The sequence below is a fragment of the Haemaphysalis longicornis genome, unplaced genomic scaffold (assembly GCF_048455015.1).
Source record: "Haemaphysalis longicornis isolate Haplotype H1 unplaced genomic scaffold, Haemaphysalis longicornis Haplotype H1 scaffold_9, whole genome shotgun sequence".
Classification (NCBI taxonomy): Eukaryota; Metazoa; Arthropoda; class Arachnida; order Ixodida; family Ixodidae; genus Haemaphysalis; species Haemaphysalis longicornis.
In genome coordinates, this window is record NW_027526460.1 from 169,392,210 (window position 1) to 169,405,043 (window position 12,834).

General features: G+C 48.6%; 1 protein-coding gene across 3 annotated transcripts in view; it reads left to right on the top strand.

Annotated features, from left to right (window-relative positions):
* The first annotated feature begins 3,059 nt into the window (after positions 1-3,059).
* The window catches only part of LOC144152516 (uncharacterized), a 143,771-nt gene continuing 133,996 nt past the window's right edge, over positions 3,060-12,834 (top strand). For all 3 annotated transcript variants that reach the window (XR_013319182.1, XM_077683808.1, XM_077683809.1), the window contains exon 1: positions 3,060-3,243. The gene's annotated coding sequence lies outside the window, so the exon portion shown is untranslated. The remainder of the gene's footprint in view (positions 3,244-12,834) is intronic.

The window sequence follows — 12,834 nt, forward strand, 5'->3', positions numbered from 1 at the left end:
CTGCATGTCCCATTGAAGAATGTTACACCTGCATGCACTCGGCACATCACATTTTACGGTATAAAACAGTTTACTTCGAACATAGGTAAATAAGAGAATATTGCATAAGCAGTTCATTTATACGTGAAATAGAAACAGCAGGGTTTTTAAAACGAAGCCCGGAAGTGTGCTGAATGAAAGGGACCAATGATGAGTTTATGTTGTCACTAATAACAAATTTCAACGACCATGTCAGAAACAAACCCCTTCCATGGAGGGACTGTGTGTAATCAAGATTTTTTTGATAAAAGGTTGTAAATGCCCTGTAAATGTATGTCAAAAGGTATTTTAACGCCCTAGTCGTGGCCTGTGAGTCATCGGCGCTTTTTTCTGGTTTAGATGATCAAGGGCTGTTGTACGGGATCCACCTTCTCTTCTCACTTTGGTCACCATCTTTCTTAGTCACTGCATTCATGTGCTTGGTCAGGGAGCTAGCAAGCGAGGACGACAGTCGGCACCAACTATCAGCTGAGTTCCTTCAGGCTGGGACAATTGCTGGAGAGGCTAAACAATGTTTTCAAAATCCCTGAGAGCTTTCACTTTTTGTTTTGTTAAAGAACATTTAGGCAACCCTTCAACTGTCCGAAATAACAAAAATGACTATTGTGCCCATTAAATAGTTAATCTACGCACAGTGAACGATGGCACAAAATCTATCAATGTGAACCTACCCTTTGAACCTGCTTAATATTTAGCAGAGACTCACTCCATTCATTAGCTGTTTTATGGCGCTGTGGGTGGGCTACTGGTTTCCACCTATGGAGCCTGTGGGCCGCACTAGTTTCCAGTCGTCCTGGCAAATGTTTTTGGAGACTAGCACTACCCTGCAGTGTACGAGCCATGGATTCCTTGGGTTGGCCATGTGAAATTCTAGTGAATCGTTACAAGCCACCAAAGAAAGTGAGCATGTTTATCGACCACTGTTTTGTGGCCATGAAAAGTTTCGTTCATTAATTAAAAAGACTAACAAATGAGATCAATTTTATTGCAAACTTCAAACAAATAACTGGTATTACAGAAAATGTGTAAAGCAGCTGGAGCTCCATAGCCACTTTCCAGCTATTTCTCCATGCCATCAGAGAATCTTGTTTGTGCGACTAACAGATACCGACCTATTCCACTGCAAAGAAACATAACTTGGCGATTGCAGTGGGGCCTCTAGTTCCGTTTGATCATATCACTTGAGTGTTTACGTACAGTTAACATACTGATGACTGTGTTTATAGTGCATGCACATATAACATCAATGTAGTTTGAAATTGGGATCTTTTGCACCATTTCTTTTTGTTAAATTCGCCCCATGATAGCCTTGACGTTTGCCTATCAATTACATTTGCAGCATGCTCGCTGCTTATACCTGTTTACACAAACAATCCGTAGATGCTTTCACATTCCAGGCACATCATAAGATTCTCTTTGACGTTGCTTATTGAGCCTGTACAAAACCCATAGGTTTTCATATGCTGGAGTGCATGTAGGTGTATTAAACATGATGGCCGGCCAAGCGTATACCCTTCCTATTGCCGTCTCTACAGCCTCTTCTCTGACCCTATCGTCTGGGTGTGTGTCCTGAATTAACTTCCTTTGCATGAGGGACTCAGTCAAGTCTGGCCAACATAGCGTACACCACGGTACAGTGAGACGTGAAAGTTATACCAGTGCAGTGGCTATGAGATGAAGCGTCTAGCTAGTCTACCTTTTGAAGGTCGCAGGTCCTAAACTGTTGTAGAATCATGTATCCTACTACGAAATATTTGGTTTCTACTAGGAAATCTTTTTAAGCGCTGGATATCACGCAATTATGATCCTTGTGGCGCATGCTCACAAGACTTTTGTGCTCATAAAACGTATCGTGGGTGTAAAACAAATTTTAAGCTACAATTTCGCCCACTAGAAAATAAGAACTTCCCGATTTTCGAGTTTTCCTTGCTAATATTTCAGAAGAGGAGATCTACTGTAGTGGTACGTACGTGGTACATGTGTGGGGACACCAAAGATTACCTTTCCTATTCTCGGCGCAATTGTTTGTAATTGTAATGCGCACATGTGCCTAGTAAAAAACGGTTGCCGCCACTACCCTTCGTCCTCGGCACTGTAAATTCTGATTATCTTTTGGCGCTGCTAAGTTGTCTTCATTTCGAGAACACACACCGCGATTTCAGGTCGCCCATTTAAGCATTCTGGACTTGCCGTGGTGCAAACTGTTGATAGCAGATGCCGCCGCGCCGACATGCGTCGGAAGGTTCACAGAATTACGCTCGGACGGTGTCTTTTCTTGAGTGGAACGTAGCTTGTTCGAACGAGGCCAGTCGGCTGTGCGATGTCGTCTCACGTACGCTGAAACTGTACGCAGGTACCATCGGCGTACACCAAGCATAACCAAGCGGTCACAGGTCAACATTACTCGAGAGCGGCTATTTTGCTGCGGTCTGGAAAGGCTGGCAGGGCCCCCACGCAATACATAATCACAAGCAACTTTCTCACGTTTTCAGATAGTGCTTCTAACAATATGAACTCCGGTTTATCTACGTTGTCGGCCCGAGAAAATCGGAGCTTCGTCACGCTTTCGGATACGCGACTCCATGTGCGCGATACGGCAGCTGGCAGCAGCAGCAGCAGCATCGCCGGCTGCTCCCGCAAGAACAAAAATTGTTTGTTTAGAAAAGTTTTAGCAGTTCAATGGTGCGTTATTTTGTACTGCAAATAAAAAAAATGTGTATTTCGGACTACACTACACAAAATAATGACAATTATTAATGTTATGACGTCATTATGACGTCACGCGTGACAGCAGCCGTTGCCAGGGGGGCGTGGCTGCTGCCACGCGCGTGGCAGAAGACGCTGCCTATAAAAAAACAAGCATTTGTATTTATTAATAAATTTTTTAAGTATTTTTAAGCATTCTGCTTAAAACAAAGTTTTTATTTTTTTATTTTTGAAAAGAAATTTTTGGTCCCTTTTTTGTCCCTTCGGCCCTTTGGCGCTGCAAGCGTAGAGAAGGATGGGGACCATCATCATCATCGTCTTGATGACAGCGTGCGCTCCGCTAGCTCCGCTGTTTTGATCGTTCAGGTGGTTCAGGTGCATGCAGCGGCGGCAAGTGAACTGGTGCTCCGTTGGTAACGCCAACAACGCAGCGAGTGTATTGCATACGTGCGAGCCAGGTTGTGCGGCTCTGCGTTCTTGACAAGACAAGCTCTGCAGGTGAGTACACTCTCGTTCAGGAGTTGTCTCCGCGCGTAGCCAGGCAGGACAGTTCCCCTGCCGCTTAGCGTTCGTCATCTTTCAAAACCGTAAAGGTAACCTTTGAAATGGGCCTTGAGAAATGTGGGCATCAATTTCAACGCATTCGATCCCAGTTTTACGGGCACAGCTAATGTGCCGCAGTAATTGAAGGGAAAGCGGGGTGCCAGAGGCACGGAGACCGTTACCCGGTCTACACGCGCTGCGCACGAGCGTAACTGCGCTGTCTCGTGCAAAACTGCTTGTGCCGTTCGTCGTCTTTTGTTGATCTGCCAGCCAACTACGTAATCGTGTTGTGTGTGAAGCTTTTTTTTTTGCTGTTTAAAGTTGGAAAGAAAAGGCTGCCATACGCTAGTTGTCCGCTGCCAAGTGGCAGCTGATTTTGTGGCCCCACCGCCCAAAAGTTCATGGCCAAAAGGTTTTGCCACTTAATGAAGCCGTGAATTTCGTCTGCTTGTTCATGTGTCATTTTTTTGCTATCCTTGTGATATATACTCGCGAAGCGGTAAGCGTGGTTTCTCCCAAATGACGGCAATGCGTGTGTCACGGGCAAAGAGTATGAGACACTTGAGCCCAAACAACCGACGGAGCCGACAAGCGACACGTGATTGGCTAATTCTAATCACGTTTGTCGTTCGACAACGACCTCTATCAGACACTTTACACACAGAGGCACCCCTACTGCACATGTGCTTCGAAGGAGGGCGCCACTGACCTGCACCGCATCATGCCCTCCATCGACATGAAAGTCGGCAGAACTCCACACAAAAGCACTGGATTGCTCGTGCACAGTGTCATGGTCCACACAGAACTGGTTCACTCGCGCACGATCACTAGGAGGAGGACTACACCGGTTCGGGCTGGGAGTTGCACTGACAGGAATGCAGAACCTCAAAATACATCCTTATGAACTAACGAGGAAGAAAACACACACAGCAAACATTTCCCCTGATGTCATGGCAGGAACCATGGCACCTTAAGAAGCTTTACGTCCCCAACTTAAGGCACAAACTCGGCAAGCGACTGAGGCCGCTTTGCTTTATGGCGCGGACACGTAGAAGTGGAGATGGAATTTGGGGTAGTGTGACCCGCGTCGGCCAACTTTTGAAGACCCCCTCGTTTTCCCTCGACGTGTGGCTTGGTTGGTCGCTCAAGAGAGTCCCTCCGACATCCCTGGGGAACAACCGTTTCAGAGCTCTCACCGAAAGAGAGCTCTAACGGATCAGAGTCTTGTCTGAAAACTTGGGGCAGACCCATTTGGAAAAGATAAACTATTGGACTGACTGCCACAAATATCTAAGTTGGAGGAAGAATGCGAAGCTTCTTTATGCCTGGGAAGTGGGAGATCCAACCCGCTTGAGCCCAAACGACTGAGTGAGCCGACAAGCGGCCGTTTATTCACGATGACCCATGACAACACGCGTACACGCACGATTGACTAATTCCAATCACGTGTGTCGTTCAGCAACTACATCTCTCAGACACCTCAGGCCATCGTTGCTCCGGCCGTCCCAATCGCCTGGAGAGAGCGTAGTTGCGAAGAGGCCGTTTCACTGTTTCCCGCTGCAGCGCGGCATGCGGAGCCATGGGCTGAAACAAAAGCCACGTATGCTGCTACGCTCCTCGAAATGGCGTATCGCAATAAAAACAAAGCATAGGTTATGTTATGGATGCAAAGCGACTCAGAGAACCTGGTAATTATTGCACTATTGCAGCTAAGCCACTATTGCAGCTATGCGACTTCTTTAACATGTGTCACATGACGCCCTCGACACGCGGGCACTATTCGCTACCACCAATGGAAAATTTGTGGTGCTTAAATAATGCTCACCTTGCTAAAAGGTCATTATTTTTCAGGTATTTCTCATCCCGGATTACGTACTTTATACAATCTGCATGGTCAATGCAGTTGAGTCGAGTGCGAAGCACGGTCGCGTCATACCCACGACGGATGGCCGTGCTCTTACATAGCTTTCGAATTGGGTGGGAGCACCCGTACTATTTTTGGAATAAACACGTTTAATGAGCATTACGTTGAGCGATAGCCTCAAGGATGCAGCAATCTGTTCTATGTCTGTTAAGCAAGTTAAGGTTTCAATTTGATTCGCAACAAAAAAACAAACTTCAGATGCACCCCGATTTCATTGTATTCGTAATTCTTAAACGTATTTCGGTGGCCACAGGCAAGCCCAATTTAGCCTATTTTGGAATGAATACCCAAGAGATTTAAATTTTCAATTACCGTATTTTCCGGTGTATAAGTTGCGGTTTTTTTCTGAAATTTTCGTTGGTGCGTCTTATCCACCGGTGCGACTTGTGTATGGAATAAATCCGGTTCGCGGCGGCCGCGCGTGGCCAGTGCATGTTGAGACACAGCTCTATAGTGTAAATCAATCCCAAGCCCACCGGTACGGCATTTCTTATAGCCCATATGTTGCTTCGGGACGTTAAACCAAAGAATTTGCAGCTTTTTCTAGTCAAAAACAATGATAATGGCCTGCGACAACTGCGCGCCACTTTACGCCATGCGTAGTAACTACAGTTCAGAATAAATTCAAAGTGACATCAAACTGGGTTGCAAAAACAAAATGCAGCTTATGAATTATTTCAGAGAGTTACTCTGAAGGAGGTAAACGTGCTGCTAATTTTTAAAATGACAGCTTGCAGATAAGTTTTGATTTTCGGGCCGCTTCCGGTCGCGTCACTTCTGTCCACCATGACACCTTTATTGCGCTGATTTACGACAGCACGCAAGAGACGCGCGATGTTTGGAGAGGTGGCCAAATGGGTCGCCGACTCTTGGGGCTCCATTTCTACAAAAAACAGTTGTAGCCGGGTTGATAAAGGCCGGAGTAAACCAGTCCGCGAGTGGTAACGATGTTGGCGAAGAAGACATCAGAGAATCGGAGGACGACAGTGATGCGCGGGTGGAACTCCCACTGAAGATGCTGGATTATTTGTTAGCGGGTCTGAGGAAAAAGACTTCGATGGTTTTACCTAAATGCCGTCTGTAAGTACATGTGATCTGTGTGTACCAATAAACCATTTTTGAGAAGTTCTGTCTAGACTTTGGATGTTATATGCCCGTGTCTAGCCCTCCTTACAGGGGGATGCGTTAATAGGCGGCGGCCGCCGCAACCAGGTACTTTTGCCACACTTTCTAACGATCTGATTCACTACAAGTTCACCTAATTACCCAGTGCGTTTTATATAGCGGTGCGTCTTATACACCGGTGCGACTTATATACGTTTTTTTTTCAGAAAAACTGTCATTTTGAGGGGGGTGCGACTTATAGACCGCAAAATACGGTACTGATTTCAAAGCACATCCATGTTTTAAGCAATGATGACACCTTTCATGTTTGCTTTGGGCATTATCCACTTACAAAAGTTGGAAACCAAATATGTGCTGAACACTCGTCCAAGTGCTGCATGGTTTATTGGACATGTATTTTTGTAAATATACACTGCACTTTGTAAATATACTGTAAATATACACACTGCACTTATCTGCATGTCTTGACAAACAACGGTTTGCACACGAAGCACTTGGCGATGCAGGGGCTTAAACACCAGTTTTTTTGCTGTGACAGTTGCACCAACATTGGCAAGCAGTGGCCTCACTAACTTGGCCATCACAATGAACAGATTGGTTGCAGCACGTTCATCCCTTGCTGGGCTCATGAACAGAGGACAACTGAGAGCCGGCCGGGCTTGTTGGCTCGTGTCAAATGTTCGCAGTGCAGACGCACCAAGGACAAGCAAGTGCTGGTGGTGTATCGTTCTTCTTCGTCCTTCGTGTGTCTGCGCTGTAAACATATAAGAGGACAACGTTGTAGATGGGGCAAAATCAGTGCATTGTACGCACAAGCAGTACGCGCTTTATCAGCATTGAGGATATATAGAGGCTGCAGCTATTTTCAGAGGCCCATTCTTCCTTCACGATAGTATCCTAAACTTGTCCCTATGAAAAAAAAACCTGGCGACAACAGTGTTTGCAAAATCATTTTAGTGTGACAGCGCACCCCACACGGGGCACCTTGAGCAATCTTGGTGATGGTATTGGCGACACCGCGGACCCTGAGCCCCCATACTCACTCTGTAATCTACTGTTGCTAGGAGTTGTGAGGTGGAGGGCAGAAACCACAAACGGTGGCCGTCGGAGCCCAGGTCCAGCTTCGGTGGATGGGCTCCCTGTCTGTTTACCAGGCAGGGATTTCCGGGACCTCTCTCGGTATCAGGGTAACCTGAGTGGAGAAAGTACCCCCGTCCCCTGCTTTTTTCTATGCTGTATGGAAAAATCAAACCCCCTCCAAAACGAGATCGGTCCCTGAAAAGGGGCTGTTGTAGTTTTTCTTCTCTCTTACTAGCTTGCAGATAACTTGCCTAGCGGCATAATCTATACGAAAACAAGTTACCGCTCTTCAGCACGTATCGTTACGGGGTGGCGAGGCCACGCGTGCAGGAGCCCAAAAACAGAAGGTGCTTCCACTTTGAGTTCCGTTTTCAGACTGACTTTATTGGCAGAATCGAGAGAGAAGGAAAAGAAGTGTACATATAGAAAAGAATGGGGAGGGTGACTGCAGGCATCCACCGCCACGCAAGAGTTCTTTTCGGAGCAGGCGGCGTGGGAGAGTCGTCTTCATTTCACAGCGTTCACTCACTGCGCGCACAACACACACACACACACACAAACCAACCTAGCAGGTCGCAGCCCAGACATAACTCTCGTGCGCCGGCGTCCTTGGGGAAACACCCCGAATTCCGGTGGCCGCCCCGAAGAGCGTCTGCGGCGATCGCACGAGGTGTCGAGTGACGGGGCCCAGGTGCTTTACGTGACCCGCTGGAGGCAGGCAAGCCTGTGTGATCTTCGTCTGCGTGTGGCTCCGACGCCTCCTCGGTCTTGTCTCTCGTGTTGTCTGCAGCTCCTTACAATAATACAACAATCTCCCCCGGATGAGCGTTTTCTTGCGCTCATGGTTTTTCTTTTTTCTTAAGGGTCCAAGGGATACAGCAACTGTACGGGCCGTCTGACCTCTGCTCCCCCGGGTAGCCTGAGCTTGCAAGATCGCACGAGGCCATCTCTTCCCTTGAAGGTTTCCGTGATTCGACCGGTTTTCCATAGATGCCTTTTTAGGTGATCTTCCTTTAAGAGCACCAAGTCACCAGCTTGTAGGCCACTTGACACGGTAGGCTTGCTCAGGTGTGCCGATCTCAGCTCCAACAGGTACTCTTTGCGCCACCTTCGCCAGAAGTTGTCCGCGATGGTGCTGCGGTATCTCCAGCGCCGAACAAGTTGCTGGCCACCTGGAGATGTTGCGGCCAGAAGATGATGCGGTGGCAGAGCAGTGAGTTTTCGCCCCACGAGGAAGTGACCCGGCGACAGCGGTTCAGGCTCATCAGCTTCGGAATAAACGAACGTCAATGGACGCGAGTTGATGACTGCCTCTACCTTGTTGAGAATTGCTGTCAACTCTTCAAAGTTTATGCTGCTCCGACCCAGCCCCTTGCGGAGTGACACTTTCACCGATCTCACCAGGCGCTCCCAAAATCCACCCCACCAAGCGGCCCTTTCAACTATGTATTTCCACCTAATTCTGTGGTCAGCGAAGTAAGATAGAGTTTCTTCCGACTGTAGTGAGTCGAACATCAACTTGAGGTCTCTTGATCTTTTAAATGTGAGCGAATTGTCAGAGTAGACCGTAGTGCACATTCCTCGACGTGCCACGAAGCGCTTAAAGGCCAATAGAAAGGCAGCAGCCGAAAGATCACTGACAAGCTCGAGGTGCACTGCACGCGTTACGGCACATGTGAAGAGGGCGATGTAACATTTCTTCGTCCCACCGCTCTCCCGACACATCAGCGGGCCAGCGAAGTCGACTCCAACGACGTCAAACGGGTTCCCCTGTGTTACTCTATCGGCAGGAAGCGGTGCCACTTGCTCGGACGCCGGGGGACAACTTTGTTTCCGACACTTCAGGCTCTGATTTACAACTTTCTTCACGACCTGCCGCCCCCTGAGGATCCAGTATGACTCTCTCAATTGAGCGAGGGTGTCCCGCACGCCGGAGTGCAACAGCCGTAGGTGTTCTCTCTGTATGAGGAGGGAAGTGAACGGATGATCGCCGGGGAGCACTATTGGATGCTTCGTACTTTCGCTGTTCTGGCTCAAGTGTAATCTCCCCCCTACCCTCATGAGCCCGTCTTCATCGATGTACGGGTTAAATAGGGACGCAGGAGATTTCTTCGAAAGCGGTCTTTGAGTGAGCAGGTTCGAGATGTCGTCGCCAAAGGCTTCTTTTTGGATGGTCGCCAACCAGTACCTTTCAGAGGTGATTATTTCTTCAGCTGTGAGTGACCCCTTCCTTTTTTCATCTTTCTTCCAGCAGTTGTTCACAAAACGGAGAATCCAAGCAGTCACTCTAAGTATCCTGTTCAACGAACTATGATCCTTGAGATTCAGGATCGGGTCTTGCGATGGAGACATCACTGGCATTGCAGCCACTCTCATTTCCTCTTTGTAGGAATCCGCTTGTTGTGACGCTTGATTACCCAGCATCGGCCAGCCTGACTCATCATTCAGTAGCCACTGGGGCCCTCTCCACCATAGTGCACTCTGCACCAATGCCGAGGGCAGAATGCTGCGTGTTAAGAGATCTGCAGGGTTGTCCGCTCCAGGGCAATGCCCCCAATCTTCAGGGTTGGTCAGTGTTTGCAACTCTGTAACTCGGTTAGCCACGAATGGTTTCCATCGGCTGGCGGAACCCTTGATCCAGTACATGGCCACTGTAGAGTCCGTCCAGAGTCGTACCCGATCGTGCTCCAATCACAGCGTCTTTGCGAGGCATTGGCACAGCCGCGCGCCTATTAGGGCACCCATTAACTCCAGTCGGGGCAAAGAGAGTCGTTTCAGAGGTGCCACTCGGGTTCTGGCCATTATCAAGCTGACGCCTACCTCTCCCGCCGCTGATGTAGTTACGATGTATGCAACGGCGCCGTAGGCCTTGGGGCTTGCATCACAGAAAACGTGCAGCACTTTCTTTGTTTGATCGTCCCCGAAATCCGCGGCGATCATGCGGGGCACTGTAATCTGTTGAATGAGCGGAAGCTCGCTGCACCACTGATCCCACTCGGTTTGGAAACTACTTGGCAAAGGTTCATCCCATTTAACTCCCAGCTCCCACAGTCTTTGAAACATCATCTTAACATTCACTGTGGTGGGGGACAGAAATCCAAATGGATCGAAAATTCTCGCTGACACTTGGAGCACAAATCTCTTATTGTCCACTCTGGCGGAGAGAAAATCGATGAGGGCGGTCAACCTGTATTCGAACACGTCGCTTTGGGGGTTCCAGCCCACTCCCAACACCTTTGCGGCCGCAGCATGTCCAAAGTCATTGTATTGCTGCTGAACAGCACCCTGTTCCAATGAGTTTAGCTGCTCGGTATCGTTGGACATCCACTTGTGCAGTTTCATTCCTGCTTGTCCCATGATAGTAGTTGCCTCCTGGCACAGCTTCGTCGCTTGTTCTCGGCTGTCCACTCCAGTCACGAGGTCATCAACGTAAAGGTGACTGCGTAGGATATCCGCCGTTCTGTCGTACTGCTCAGGCAGGTTTCTTAGATGATGGTGCAACGTCGCTGCCAAAAGAAATGGGCTTGAAGTTACGCCAAAGGGCACTCTTGTCATTTGGTAGGTCACGACTGGAGGAAGTTCTTCTTCGATCTTTGGCGTTCTTCCGTACCACAGGAAACGCACCGCGCTCCTATCCGTCTTGGCCAAAGATATCTGCAAGCTAGTAAGAGAGAAGAAAAACTACAACAATATTTTCTGGTGCTTGCCTGCCTCCAGCGGGTCACGTAAAGCGCCTGGGCCCCGTCACTCGACACCTCATGCGATCGCCGCAGACGCTCTTCGGGGCGGCCACCGGAATTCGGGGAGACCCGTTCGAGGGACATCTGTTTCGTCAAGCACCAACAATCGCCCCTCTCTGAACGACGTTTTGGAGAGTGGGCCAAATTTGAATCCTGAGCTCATTGACGTACTGACCAGATTCCGCACCCATAACATCGCTATTGTTGCGGACATCGAGAAGGCTTTCTTGCAGATATCTTGGACAGGTCACTTCGTATGAATGTACGTTGGCTACCTCCATCAAGGAGAAGTCTCACCAGTGTACGCTTTTGTTGGCCCTCAGCCCAAGCCTTTGCTGTCTGAAGAAATACCTGTGACCCGTGATTACGAGCATCCAGTGACGACTGCAACACTGTCTTTGGCTCTGTCACTGTTTTTACGGTTGCATTCTCTTTGGCCGTGTTGTCAGCGCCCGACATGTTGGGATCACACAACGTGGTGAGATGTTTCCCTCCGCAACTTGCGCACTTCAACCATCTGGCTGTTCGGCATTCTTTAGACCTGTGTCCTTTTCTTGTGCAGCGAAAGCACCGGTTGTCGCGCTTTGGAAGTTCCCGCTTTTCCGAAACCGACATCCGAGAATCACAGCTCCGAGCGTCGTCGTTGGAAGAGTGGCAGAACACGCATGCTATGCTGTCTCTGTCCGTTACGGCGTTCAGCAAAGCAGCAGAAGGCGCATGCGATCCTTTGAAGCCGCTCTTGTGTCGGTTGAGAGCAGCGGTAGGCTCGCGGTGTCTGGAGTCAGCTGCTTGTATCTTTTCGCGCGTTTCTACCTCTTTTCTTAGGAAAAGCAAGAATGTTTCTACCTTGCTGCCCTCTTTTGTTTCATCGTGCCTTCGGTAATATTCGAGGCAAAGATCAGCTGGCACAGCCTTCTTGAGTACGGTCAGCAATAACACGCCGTATGTGCTAGCACTCACTCCCAATGCGGCTAAACTCCTGACTTCCGTCTGCACTTCGTCGACGAGGCCACGCAGTTTGTCGAGGTTTCGTACATCCTGAACCGGCTTCACATGAAGCAAGCGCGACATGTGCTCCTCGATTATCATTTTCTTTCGGCCGAATCTTTCCTGAAGGATGGTAAGGGCTACGTCATAATTTGCCTCTGATAGGTCAAGCCCTGCGATGGCCGCCGCTGCCTTTGCTGTCATGTAGTTGTTCAGATATTTAAACTTGTCAATTTTTGACAAACTGGGGTTGCTGTGGATAGTAGAGTTGAATTGGCTCCAAAATCCTTGCCACTTTCTCAGTTCTCCTCCAAATTTAGAAATTTCCAACTTTGGAAGCCTCACGACTTGCAGAGGGGGAAACGGAATCATGCTCGTTTCTGCCTGCTGCCTGGGATCTGTCTGCTGCGTTGCTGCAGTAGCTGCTGCCTTTTCATTGCCGGACTTCAGATCTTTTATCCAGCTTCTGACTTCGCTTTTGGCTACGATGATTTTCTCAGCGTAGGATTCAGCGCTTGCTACATCGTCTTCTAGCTCTTCCACTTCAATTACTTTATGGATTTCTTCATCCAGTTCTTTCAGAGATCTTTCTTTAAGAGAGAGAAGGTCCAAATTGGATTCCAGCTCACCGATTGATGCGGAGTCCCTCTTGTCGGTGATGTCGTTGATCAGCTTTGTAGTCGACGATCG